Raw genomic sequence first — 12,520 nt, 5'->3', positions numbered from 1 at the left:
AAAAAAAAGAGGAAAGATGTAAATAATTAAAATCAGAGATGATAATGGAAATATTACAACTGATTTCACAGAAATTCAAAGTATTGTTAGAGATTGTTTTCCACAATTATGTTCCTATAAATTGGAAAGCCTAGAAGAAATGGATAAATTCCTAGATTAATATGACCTACCCCAAAATACAAAACTTTATTTGACCAATATTAAGTAAAGAAACGGTAATAAAAGATGTGTCATCAAAGAAAAGTCCAGAACTTAATTGATTCATAGCTAAATTTTACCAATAATTTAAAGAAGAATTAACTTAAGAAATGTGGAATACTTCTTAACTTATTCTATAAGATCAATAATACTCTAATACCAAAGCCAGATGACACAATAAAAAAATAAACCTTCAGGCCAATATCTTTGATGAATACAGATGCAGAAATCTTTAAAAAAAATACTTGCAAGTTGAATTCAACAGCATATTGAAAACATGATTAATGGTGATCAAGTAGAATTTATACATGGATGAAAGGATAGTTTAACATATTCAAATTAATGAATATCACACATTCCATCATTCCATCAACAGAATGGAGGACAAAATGTGATTTTTTTCAACAGATGTTGAAAAAGTACTCAATATATTCAACATCCCTCCATGATTAAAAGAAAACTCTGAAGAAATTGTGCATAAACAGAACATACTTTAAAACAAAACAAAAAATAGTTGTATATAAAAACTCCCAGCCTATCTCACAGAATGGGGAAAAGTGAAAGCCTTTCCCTTAAGATATGAAACAAAAAAAGGATACCCACATTCATCACTTTTGTTCAACATAATACTGGGCGTTCTAGTCAGAGAAATTAGGTAAGAAAGAAAAATAAAGGGCATCTAAACTGAAAAAAGTCAAATTATCCTTATTTAGAGATGATATAATCTTATCTTTAGAAAAATCTGCTCCACCAAAAGGCTATTAGGACTTATAACAAATTTATAAATTTTCAGGGTAGGTACAAAATCAACATACACAATCAATAGCATTTCTATATGCCAAAAATGAACAATCTGATAAAGAAATCAAGAAAGTAATCTGATTTATAATGGCTACAAATAAAATAAAATACCTAGGAATACACTTAAATAGAGATGTGAAATATCTATACAATAAAAGTATAAATCATTGACCAAAGACATTAAAAAGGACACACACACAAAAGTGAAAAGATATCCTATGTTCATGGATTGGCAGAATCAATACTTTAAACATTTCCATACTACCCAAATAATCTAAAAATTCAATGAAATGCCTATCAAAATACAAGTAGCATACTTCAGAAAAACAGAAAAAAATCTTGGATTTTATGTAGTGCCACAAAAAATGCAAAATAGGAAAATCAATCCTGAGAAAATAGAATAAAGTTGAAGGTATCATATTACTTGACTTCAAATTATATTATAAAGATATAGTAAGTGAAATAGCATGTCACTGACATAAAAACAGACACATAGACCAAGGGAACAGAATAGAAAAATTTAAAATAAATCCACACATCAATAGTAAGCTTATCTTCAACAAAGATTCCAAGAACTTTTAGTGGGAAAGCACAGTCTCTTCAATAAATGGAAAACTGGATATCCATAGGCAGAAAAATAACACTAGACTCCTATATTTTGTCATATATAAAAATCAAAGCAAAATTGCTTAAAGAATTAAATCTAAGACTTGAAACTATAGAACTACTGTAATAAAACATTAAAGAAACAGTCTAGTACATTGATTTTGGGAAATATTTCCTTAATAGGACCATAAATTCAAACATAATCAAAGCAAATAATGGACAAATGAGATCACATCAAGCTAAAAATACTCTGCACAGCAAAGAAAAAAATCAAAAAGTGATGATAAAACCCACAGAATGAGAGAAAATATTTACAAATTATCCATCTGACAAAAGATTACTAACAAAAATATATAAGGGAATTAAACTACTCAATTGGGGAAACAATCCTATTTCATAAATAGGTAAAATTCTGAAGAGACATTTCTCAGAGGCAGACATACAGATTACCAATAGACACATGAAAAATTCTCAGCATCAGTAATCATCAGAGAAATGAAAATCAAAACTTAAATGATATATCTTCCCACCCAGAATGGTTTTTATAAAAAAGACGGATGCAGAAAAGATATGGAGAAAGAGGAACACTCATACACTGTTGGTGGGAATGTATATTCATCGAGCCAGTATGAAAAAATGTATGGAAATTTCTCAAAATACTAAAAGTAGAACTACAATGTGATCCAGCAATTCCACTGGTGGGTATATATCGAAAAGAAAGGAAATTAGTACATAGAAGATATACCTGTACTCTCATGTTTATTATAGAGCTATTAACAATAGCCAAGGTATGAAGTCAACCTAGGTGCCCATCAATAGATGAATAGATAAAGAAAATGTGGTAAAAACACAGTTAATATTATTCAGCTATAAAAAAGAATGAAGTTCTATCATTTGTAATAACACAGATGGAACTGGTGGACATTATGTTAAGTGAGATGAGTCAGGAATAGAACAATAAATATTTTATACTCTCATCATATGTGAGAGCCAAAGAGAAATAAAAAAAAAAGAACTCATGGATATAGAGAACAGAATCATGGTTACCAGATGCTGGGAAGGGTAGAAGGGAGGAGAGGATACTTACTGGGTATTAAAATATAGTTAAATAGAAAAAAAAATCTATTATTATTAAAATTTTAATATGCTATAATGTATACTTACCAAGCTATTGCAATTGAATGATATTCTTGCTTTTGTGCCATAATCTGGAATTCTGCTTTATTTGAAATACAAAATAGTTAACACTGAAAACTCACTGTATTCTATTGAGTCTACGTAAGTCAGAATTCTATGTAATGGCCATGTATTAATTCATCCTTATAATTGAGTATATGGCTCTTTTTCCTCTTGCATACAATCACTCTTCAGTTCTCTGAATCACTCTTAATATGTGTAGATTATTTAAACTGTAAACAGCATTGTATGAAATTTCTCTTTGAAAGTAAGCTTGCCTTTTATTCCAGTAAAATTTAGTGGGAAATTAACTTTGGTTGAACCAAAGTTCAAAACTCAACAGTCTGATCACTCCTTGATTAATATCCATTTACTCTAAATTTATACTTATGTTTTCTGTTACTCATTTTAAAAGTTTCTGGTATTCAGCCTAGTAAAAGTTAGAACAACTTTTCTAGTACATTGATTCTCAACCATCTTACCTGCCACATAGTCCATTTTAAGTGATATTTACTTGAGCTATACATTTCTACATCTTGAGCCCTAAGTGCAACTCTACCTGTTCCATTCAGGACAAATTATTATTTTGCAAATGAATGACATTATCATTTTTGTAAAGATACCCTTCATTTCTCTTTACTATAACAAAAAAGGAAATTCATGCAAAAAAAATACTACTTTATTATTGGGCCCTAATTACTTTTGAAAATCCTCCCAAATTGTATATGGCAACAGTTTTTTTGTCAAACACTACCATGATCCAAAACAATAGTTATGAATATCTGTCCTAAAGAGAATTTTATTTTTAACTATATCTTGGTTTTGTAGCAAGAAAAATATACTTCTAAAATATATTGACTCCTTTATTTTCTTTCCCTTCTCTTCTTTATTATTTCCCTCCCTTTCCTTTTCCTTGCCTTTATTTCAATTTCTTTTCTTCCCTGAACAATACAAACCTAAAGTCATTAATTGGAGTAGTTTAAGGTAGCCATACACCCCAGTGAGTTGAAAGACAGCTGAGGTTGCCATGGTTAGGGTATAAGAGCACAGCCTTGATAAGAAAGGCATTGGCGTAGGAAGGCTTTCTGGTAAAGGAAGTCCAAGCCCAAGCCCATGCCCATACCCAAGCCCAAGCAGGAAGAAGACAACATTCATGTGGGGAATAAGAACCCAAGTGGAATGAGGAAGTTGTCCCTATGGGAGAGCAGTTGGCTTTGCTTGGGTGTCAGCCCAGCAAGGTGAGGTAGACATTTCATGGCAAGATAGCTCACTGTCAAAATTCAAGAGTCTGAACTGAAGTGGTAGCATGCCTATGGAGGTAGATTCTGGCATAGTGTGTCAGAGCCTGAGCAAGGTAAAAAGGTCATTCATGGGGGAGTAGGAACAGCATGGCATGAGGTCTAAGTAGAGGAAAACATCATCCAAGCAACAAGGACATACCAGACGAGAGATATCAGAGCCAATACATGTGTGTTCCAAGGAAAGGAAGGCCTGGCACAGTGAGTTAGGACCCAAGTGAGATGAGAAAGGCAAGGCATTCAACTTTAGTGACCATGAATATAGTTTTATCAGAGAACAACCATGCCAGTTCATTTCTGTATTTTCTGTGGTTGCCTTTGTGCTAAAATGGCAGAGTCAAGGAGCTGGAACAGAAATCATATGGTCTGAAAATCTTAAGTATTTACAATTTGGCCCTTTACAGAAAAACATTTTCCAACTTCTGTCTTAATGTTTTGGTGTCAAAATTTAGCTTGCTTCATAAAATAAGTTGGGAAATATTCTCTATTTTTATTCCGTGAAAGAATTTTTGCAAGACTACTGCTATTTCTTCTTTAAGTGTTTGATTCATTGGTGAATACATCTGGACTAGATTTCAATGTGGTAATCTGTAAAGTAATAGAATTAATTTCATGAATGCAGAATTTTTCAAAGTGTGGCTCTGATAGCCCCTATGATTCCTGAAACTCTCCCAAATTTGGGGGGTTATTCTCAAAATATTTTTTGTCATTGATTTCTTCCTTATTCCTACTGTAGCTGGATAATATACTCCAGATGATTCTAATACTTTTAAATTTGTTGGGTTTTTTTTAATGCCCAGCATGTCATCAATTATGGTATATATTTAGTCTGCACTTGAAAAGCATATGTACTCTGTCATTACTGTCTTCAATTTCTATATACATAAACAATGTCACCGGCTTTTAATTATATTTATTAAGTGATCTATATTATTACTAGTTTTCTGATAACTGATAAGTCAGTTACTGATACAGGTAAGTTAAAATCTCCCACTAATGTTGTTGGTTTATTTCTTTCTCCTGGTTCTTTCCATTTTTATTACTATGTTTTTAATTTAAGTAAACACAAATTTGAAATTGTATCTTAATCAAATCTGGACTCTTTTCTTTATGAAATGTTTCTGTTTATCTCATGCAATTCTTTCTGTTTGCATATTATGTACTTCTGCATTCTTTTACATTAAATTTCAATGTCCTTTATATGTATCTCTTGTAAACAGTATATAATTCATATCCAATTTGATAATTTTGTCACTTAATTGGCATATTTAATCTGTTTACATTAACATAATTGCATTAATTTATATTTAATTTCTTAAATGTTTAATAAGTTTCTAATTAAGTTTCCTTTATAGTCATTTAAACTTTCCATTTGATAAGCCAGGAATATTGTATTAAACCACATTTCTGTCCATTAGTTCATTAATTATACATTTTTTAATATTCTTATTGATTTTGCCCTAAAATAGGGTTAACAAATTTTTCTTTAAAGGGATAGACAGAAAATATTTTAGGGTTTACTTTCTATACAGCCACAATTCTGCCATGGTACTGCAAAAAGAGACAGATAATGAGTCAATGTATGGGTGTGGTTTTGTGCCAATAAAACTTTTTAAAAGGCTAGTGGCTACACCAAGGGTTATAGTTTTCCAATTTTGACTTATGGAAGTTTACTGTGAATTAGACTACTTTTATCCATTCTTGAACAACTGTGAGACCAAAGATCACTTAAAATCATTTTATAGTCTCTTTCCTTCTTTGTCACTGCTTTTTTGTATTTTAGTTCTTTCGTTATATTTCTCAGCTTTTTAAATAATTACAGATTTACAGAGAGTTGCAAAGAAAGGCAGGGAGAGACCTCATGGACCTTTCATCCTGACTCCTCCAAATGTGATATCTTGCATAACAATAGTACAATAGTCATTGATACTTATCCACTGAGCTTGTTCATATTTCACAAGTTAAACACTCACTCGTTTGTGTGTGTGTGTACATGTTTTTTTTTTTTCTGTTCAATTTTACCATGACAAGCTTTATATAACTCCCACCATAATCAATATACATGACTGTTCTATCACCATATGATAACTTTGTGCTACTACTTTATGGTCAAATTCATTTCCATACCCTGTCTTAGTCCTTAATCCTTGAAAATCATTATTACAAGGCAGTTTCTCTCTCCTTATATTTTTCATTCAAGAATGTTATAAAATGCAATCTTTGAGGTCCATGCCAGTTGTTGCATGTGTTAATAACATACTTCCTTATACTGCTAGATAGCAGTATAGGTATAGTTGTCTCACAATTTGTTTAACTATTCACCTATAGTAGAAGTTTTGATTGTTCCCAATTTGGGGCTATCATGCATAAAACTACCATAAACATTACTGAACATGTTTCTCTGTGGAAATATGTTTTTATTTCTTTATGATAAATACCATGCAATTGCTAGGTTGTATAGTAGATGCATATTTACTCTTTTTAAATAAAAAGTGCCAATCTGTCAGATTAGCTGTTCCATTTTATATTCCTACCAGCAGTGTATGACCAAACTTTTCTGCATCATCTCCAACATTTGCTGTTATCACAATTTTTAAACAATTTTAGCCATTCTGAGAGGTGTATATTGATTCCATTAGAGTTTTAATTTTCCTAATAATGATGATGTTGGACATCTTTTCATATGCCTCATTTGAAATCTGTATGTCCTCTTCAGTAAAATATGCAAAATATCTTCATGTATTCTGCCAATTTTCTCATTGAATGATTTGTTTTTTGTTTTGTTTTGATTTGTGTTGAAAGTTGAGAGAGATTTATTTATTCTGAATATGAATCATTTTTCAATGGTCAAAAATATGGTTTGTAATTTTTTTTTCCTGGTCAGAAACTTGCTTTTTAAAAACAAAAATTTCAGTAGATTTAGAATGTATGTGTATTTTATGTTACATAGATGAATTGTATAATGCTATCAGAGCTGTCATTGTACCTTTCAACAGAATAGTGCACATAGTACCCAATAGGTAGGGTTTTATCCCATCACCCCCTCCCATTCTCTTATTCTTAGTTTTCAATGTCAGATATACCATTTTATGACTATATAAATTAATTATTTAGCTCCCACTTATAAGTCAGAACATGTGGCAATTTTTTTTTTTATTCCTAAGATATCTCATTTAGGGTAATGGCTTCCAGTTCCATCTAAGTTGCTGCAAATGATGTTATTTCATTCTTTTCTAAGGCTGAGTAGTACACATTTCTTTATTTTCCATTGATGGGCACTTGGGTTGATTCCATATCTTTGTAATTCTGAACTGTGTATCAATAAACATTCAGGTGAAGATTTCATGTTTGTAAAATGACATTTGAACTTTGGGTAGACACTCATTAATGGAATTGCTAGATTGAATGGCAGGGCAACTTTTAGTACTTTGAGGAATATCCACATTGTTTTTCATAGAGGTTGTCCTAGTTTTCTGTCTCACCAGCACCTATTGTTTTTTGACTTATTAATAATGCTCATTCTGGCAGGGATAAGGTGATGTCTCATTGTAGTCTTAATTTTAATCATTTCTCTGACAATTAGAGATGTTTAGCATCTTCTGATATGTTTTTTGGCCATTCACTTATCTTCTTTTGAAGAAAAAACACGTTGATGTCATTTGCCCACTTTTTGATGGCATTGTTTTATTATTCCTGATATTTTTTATCCTATCAATAAGGTATTTTCTTGAAACTTTTTAATTTACATGATATTCAATTTATCTAGTATCGTTTTTCCTAGTTCTAGACCCCAAAGATAACTTTTTCTATATTTTGTTCCAAAATTTTATGCTTAAAATTTTTACATTTAAGTTAATGTCATATTTTAATTTTTCCATAATATGTGAGATGAAAGTACAGGTTTTGTACTTGTGTATGTCCAATTGCTTCAACACAATTGGTTAATGCTTTTCTTTCCTCTGCTAAAATACTTTTGCACCAGGTAGTGCCTGTGATGAGTAGGGCACCGGCCCCATATACTAAGGGCGGCAGGTTCAAACCTGGCCCCAGCCAAACTGCAACAACAACAACAAAAATAGCTGGGCACTGTGGTGGGTGCCTATTGTCCCAGCTACTTGGGAGGCTGAGGCAAGAGAACTGCCTAATCCCAAGAGCTGGAGGTTACTGTGAGCTGTGACACCACTGCACTCTACCTGGGATGACAAAATGAGACTCTGACTCTAGGAAAATAAATAAATAAATACTTTTGCACCTTTGTAGAAAACCAAATAGGCATTTTTGTTGTTGTTGTTGTTGCAGTTTTTGGCTGGGGCTGGATTTGAACCCACCACCCTCTGGTATATAGGGCCAAAGTACTACTCCTTTGAGCCATAGGTGCCACTCCAAAATAGGCATATTTGAATGAGTCTATTTCTAGGTCACCATTATATTATATTGATCTATCTATCTATCTATCTATCTATCTATTCCTCCCTGGATTACTATAGCTATCTAATAATTTTGGAAATCATATAGACTGATGTCTCTTATTTCTAATTTTTCATAGCTGTGTTAGCTATTCTAGTTTCTTTATTTTTATGTTTTTATAATATATTCTCTATAATTATAAAAAAATTCCCTGAGATTTTGATAGAAAGTTTGCATCATTATAGGGAGTATTGTTCTCTTTACAATGTTGAATAAATCTTTCAATCCATTACCACAGTTTGACTCTCAATTTTTATAGATTCCTTTGATTTATTTTATCAGCTCTGTATAATGTTTAGCAAATTCTGTACATGTTTTAATTGAATAACACCTAAGTATTTCACTCTTTTTTTTGAACAATTGAAAATAGTACTGTATTTTTAATTTTAATGTTCTTATGTTTATTGTTACTATATACATGTAAAATTCATCTTTTAAAAATCTTAGATAGGTTGGTGCCTGTGGCTCAAGGAATAGGGCACCACCCCATATACTGGAGGTGGTGGGTTCAAGTCCTGCCCAGGCCCCCCCCCAAAAAAAAACTGCCAAAAAAGCAATTTTTAGATAATATCGTACAATGTCACTTAACTCATATATTAGTGGCTTCCTTAGGAAATTTTTGTGTAGACCATTGTGTAATCTATGAATAAGGTCTCTGTTATTTCTTCTTTCCTAGTTTGTATATTTTTATTTCCTTTACGTGCCTTACTGTGACTGGTGAGAACTTCCAGCACCATGTTAAATAAGAATGCTAAGATTGGACATGCTTCACTTTTTCACTGAAAGGTGAAATATTTCAGTCTTTCATCATTAAATATAATGCAAGCTGTAGGTATTTTTTAAGATGCATTTTAGCAAGTGGAGAAATTTTCTCTACAATCCCAGAGTGTTGAGAGTTTTTATGATGAATTAGTATCAAATTATCAAAGGCTTTTCCTGCTTCCATTGGCATGGTTATACATTTTTCTTCTTTAACCTGTCCATATAGTGGATTTTACTGATTGATTTTCAAATGATGAAACAGCCTTGCATACCTGAAGTAAATATCACTTAAGCATGGCATATTATTTATATATTGCTAAAATTCAGTGTATAATATTTTATTGATTATATTTTAAAGTTCATGAGACATATTGATCTGTAGTTTTCCTTTTGTTTACTGTTCTCTGTTTTTTGTTTGTTTATTTGTTGGTTTTGTTTTTCAGTTTTTGGCCAGGGCCAGGTTTAAACTACCACCTCTGGTGTAAGGGGCTGGCGCCCTACTCCTTTGAGCCACAGGTGCTGCCCTGTTCTCTCTCTCTCTCTCTCTCTCTTTTTTTTAAGGAGAGAGTCTCACTTTATTCCCTCAGTAGAGTGTGGTGGTGTCACTGCTCACAACAACATCCAACTCCTGGGCTCAAGCGATTCTCCTGCCTCAGCCTCCCAAGTAGCTGGGACTACAGATGCCTGCCAAAATGCCTGGCTATTCTTTTGTTGCAGTTTGGCTGGAGCCAGGTTCAAACCCACCACCCACAGTATGTGGGGTCAGCGCCCTACCTACTGAGCCACAGATGCTGCCTGTTTTCTGTTTTTTTATCAAATAATACTGACATTATGAAATGCATTGGGAAGTGTTCTCACTGCTTTTAATTTTTGATACAAATGTATAACTGTGGTGTTAATTCTTCTTTAAATGTTTTATGAAATTTCGTAGTGATAGAATTCTCCAGTGAATCCATCTGCACATAGAGGTTTTCATTTGGTATACCTTTAATTATAAATGTAATTTCCTTAAGTATTATACAGTATTCATGTTTTGTATTTCATTTTAGTTTTATTTGGCAGTTTGTTTTCAAAAAATGGCATATTTCTTCTAAGGTGTGAAATTTATGAAATCTTAGAAATCTTTTAACAGTTTCAAAATCTGTAGCAATGCCTTATACTTCACTGACATTCTTGATTTGTGTCTTCTCTGTCTTAATAAATGTTTATCTATTTTATTTTTGTTTTTTCAAAAGCATTTTTAAATTGAATTTCTCTTATTTTTCCGTTTAAAATATTACTATTTTCTGCTCCTAAATTTACAATTTCTTCATTTTGCTTGTTTTCCATTTATTTTCTTCTTTTTCTAATTTCTCCAGGTCAAAAGTTATATTATTAATTTAAGATGTTTCACTTTTTCTTATGTAAGAAGTTAGTGCAATAATATACCAGTCAACACTGCTTATTTGTGCCCTGAGTATTTTGTTATGCCCTATTTTAATTTTTTTTTCAATTCAACATATTTTCTTATTTTCCTAAGACTTTTTTTTCTTTACTCTTTTATTGTTGAGGATTCATTGAGGATATAAAGAACTAGGTTACAGTGATTACATTTGTTAGGTAAAGTCCCTCTTAAAGTCCCATCCTCAAGAGGTGCATCACACCCTGTGACCCCCCCATCCCCTCTCTCCTTCCCTCTCCCTGTACCTTCCTACCCCCAACCTTCACCATGTACTAAGTCATCAATTGTTCTCAGAATTGAGTACATAGGATTCTTCCTTCTCCATTCTCGTGATGCTTTTCTAATAATAATGTGTTCCAATTCCATCCAGTTTAACAAAATAGATGTAAAGTCTCCATCTTTTTCAATGGCTAAATAGTATTCAATGGTATACATATAATGCATGGATTATTTCAGTTTATGTTGTTTAGTTTACAAATGTTTTAAGATTTCCTACTGTCTGTTTATATATTAATGATTTCCAGTTTGATTCTCTTCTGATCATAGAACATACTCTGTGATTTTAATTCATTTGTGATACAAGATAGGGTTTATTTTGGTGAATAATCCTGAAGACTTGAAAATAATGTGCATTCTGCTGTGATTGGGTGTATTATCTATAAATATCAATTAGAACATGCTGGATGAAGCTGTTATTCGCTTCTTATATATCTTTGTTGATTTTTTCTTTTTTGGTCTGGTTGGTTTATCAAATGTTGTGAATGTAGTTTTGCAGTCACAAATTGCAACTGTGAACTTAATTACTTTTGCTTTCAGCTCTAGTTTTATGTCTTTTGAAGCTGCATTATTTTGTGCATTAATAGAATTTCTCTGTCCTGTAATGTATCTATCCTTTTAGCCCTTCATAACTTTTTTCTTGTTTCTTACCTTCCTGCTTTGCAGAGTTCAAAAATTTGGCAAAAATATTTAAAAAACAAAAAACAGTACAGTATATAAAACTCAGTTTGTCTCACCTCCATTCTCACTGAACTCTTACTGGCTAGCCAAACCAATCTAGAACACCTATTTTGGTCTCTCTTGATGTATAAGATTCCTGGAAGCAGTATTTCTTTTTTCTCAACAGCAGCCCTATATTCTGGCTATCTGTCCAAACAATAGACTAAAATTAAGCAAATATTATAGAATTCTCATTCATTACTCTGGGACTCTTTCTCTATGCTACCACTCAAATGTATTTTGATTATGAGTTGTGTGATACTTTCAAATATATTATTAAGGTTTTATCTAGTTTTATGGTTGTTATGACTAGGAGGACTTGTCTGCCTCGAGCTTGTAAATTGTTTAATTTTAATATAGTTTTAAAGAGGCCCACTGTTTTCATTCTTTCCTGAAATGCTACCACATTCTTTTTAAAAAGCTTTCATACCAATCACAGCATTTTTATGTATGTATAGTAACATTCATTAGCCATGTATTTCAAGTGTCTGTAATAACAAGTATTGTATAACTTTCTGGTTTTTTATCATTAATTTTTATGCACATCAAAAGAAAATTCTAACTATAGAATGTAGAGGGAAAGTGGAAAATTTTCTCCATTTATTTTCATCAGTTGTATATGTATAAAAAGTGTCACTGTAAGAATACATAATGACTAGTTATAATAAAACTGTGCTTAGATTTGGATCATTAGCCATACACTGAAATAATGAACATAATTTCAGAATTATAAAGTGACATAAATTTTGTATAACTCCATATATCATGGATTTGT

The sequence above is a fragment of the Otolemur garnettii genome, unplaced genomic scaffold (assembly GCF_000181295.1).
Source record: "Otolemur garnettii isolate 467f Iridium unplaced genomic scaffold, OtoGar3 scaffold00125, whole genome shotgun sequence".
Taxonomy (NCBI): domain Eukaryota; kingdom Metazoa; phylum Chordata; class Mammalia; order Primates; family Galagidae; genus Otolemur; species Otolemur garnettii.
The sequence above is the reverse complement of the archived record's forward strand: the minus strand, read 5'-3'. Positions refer to the sequence as shown.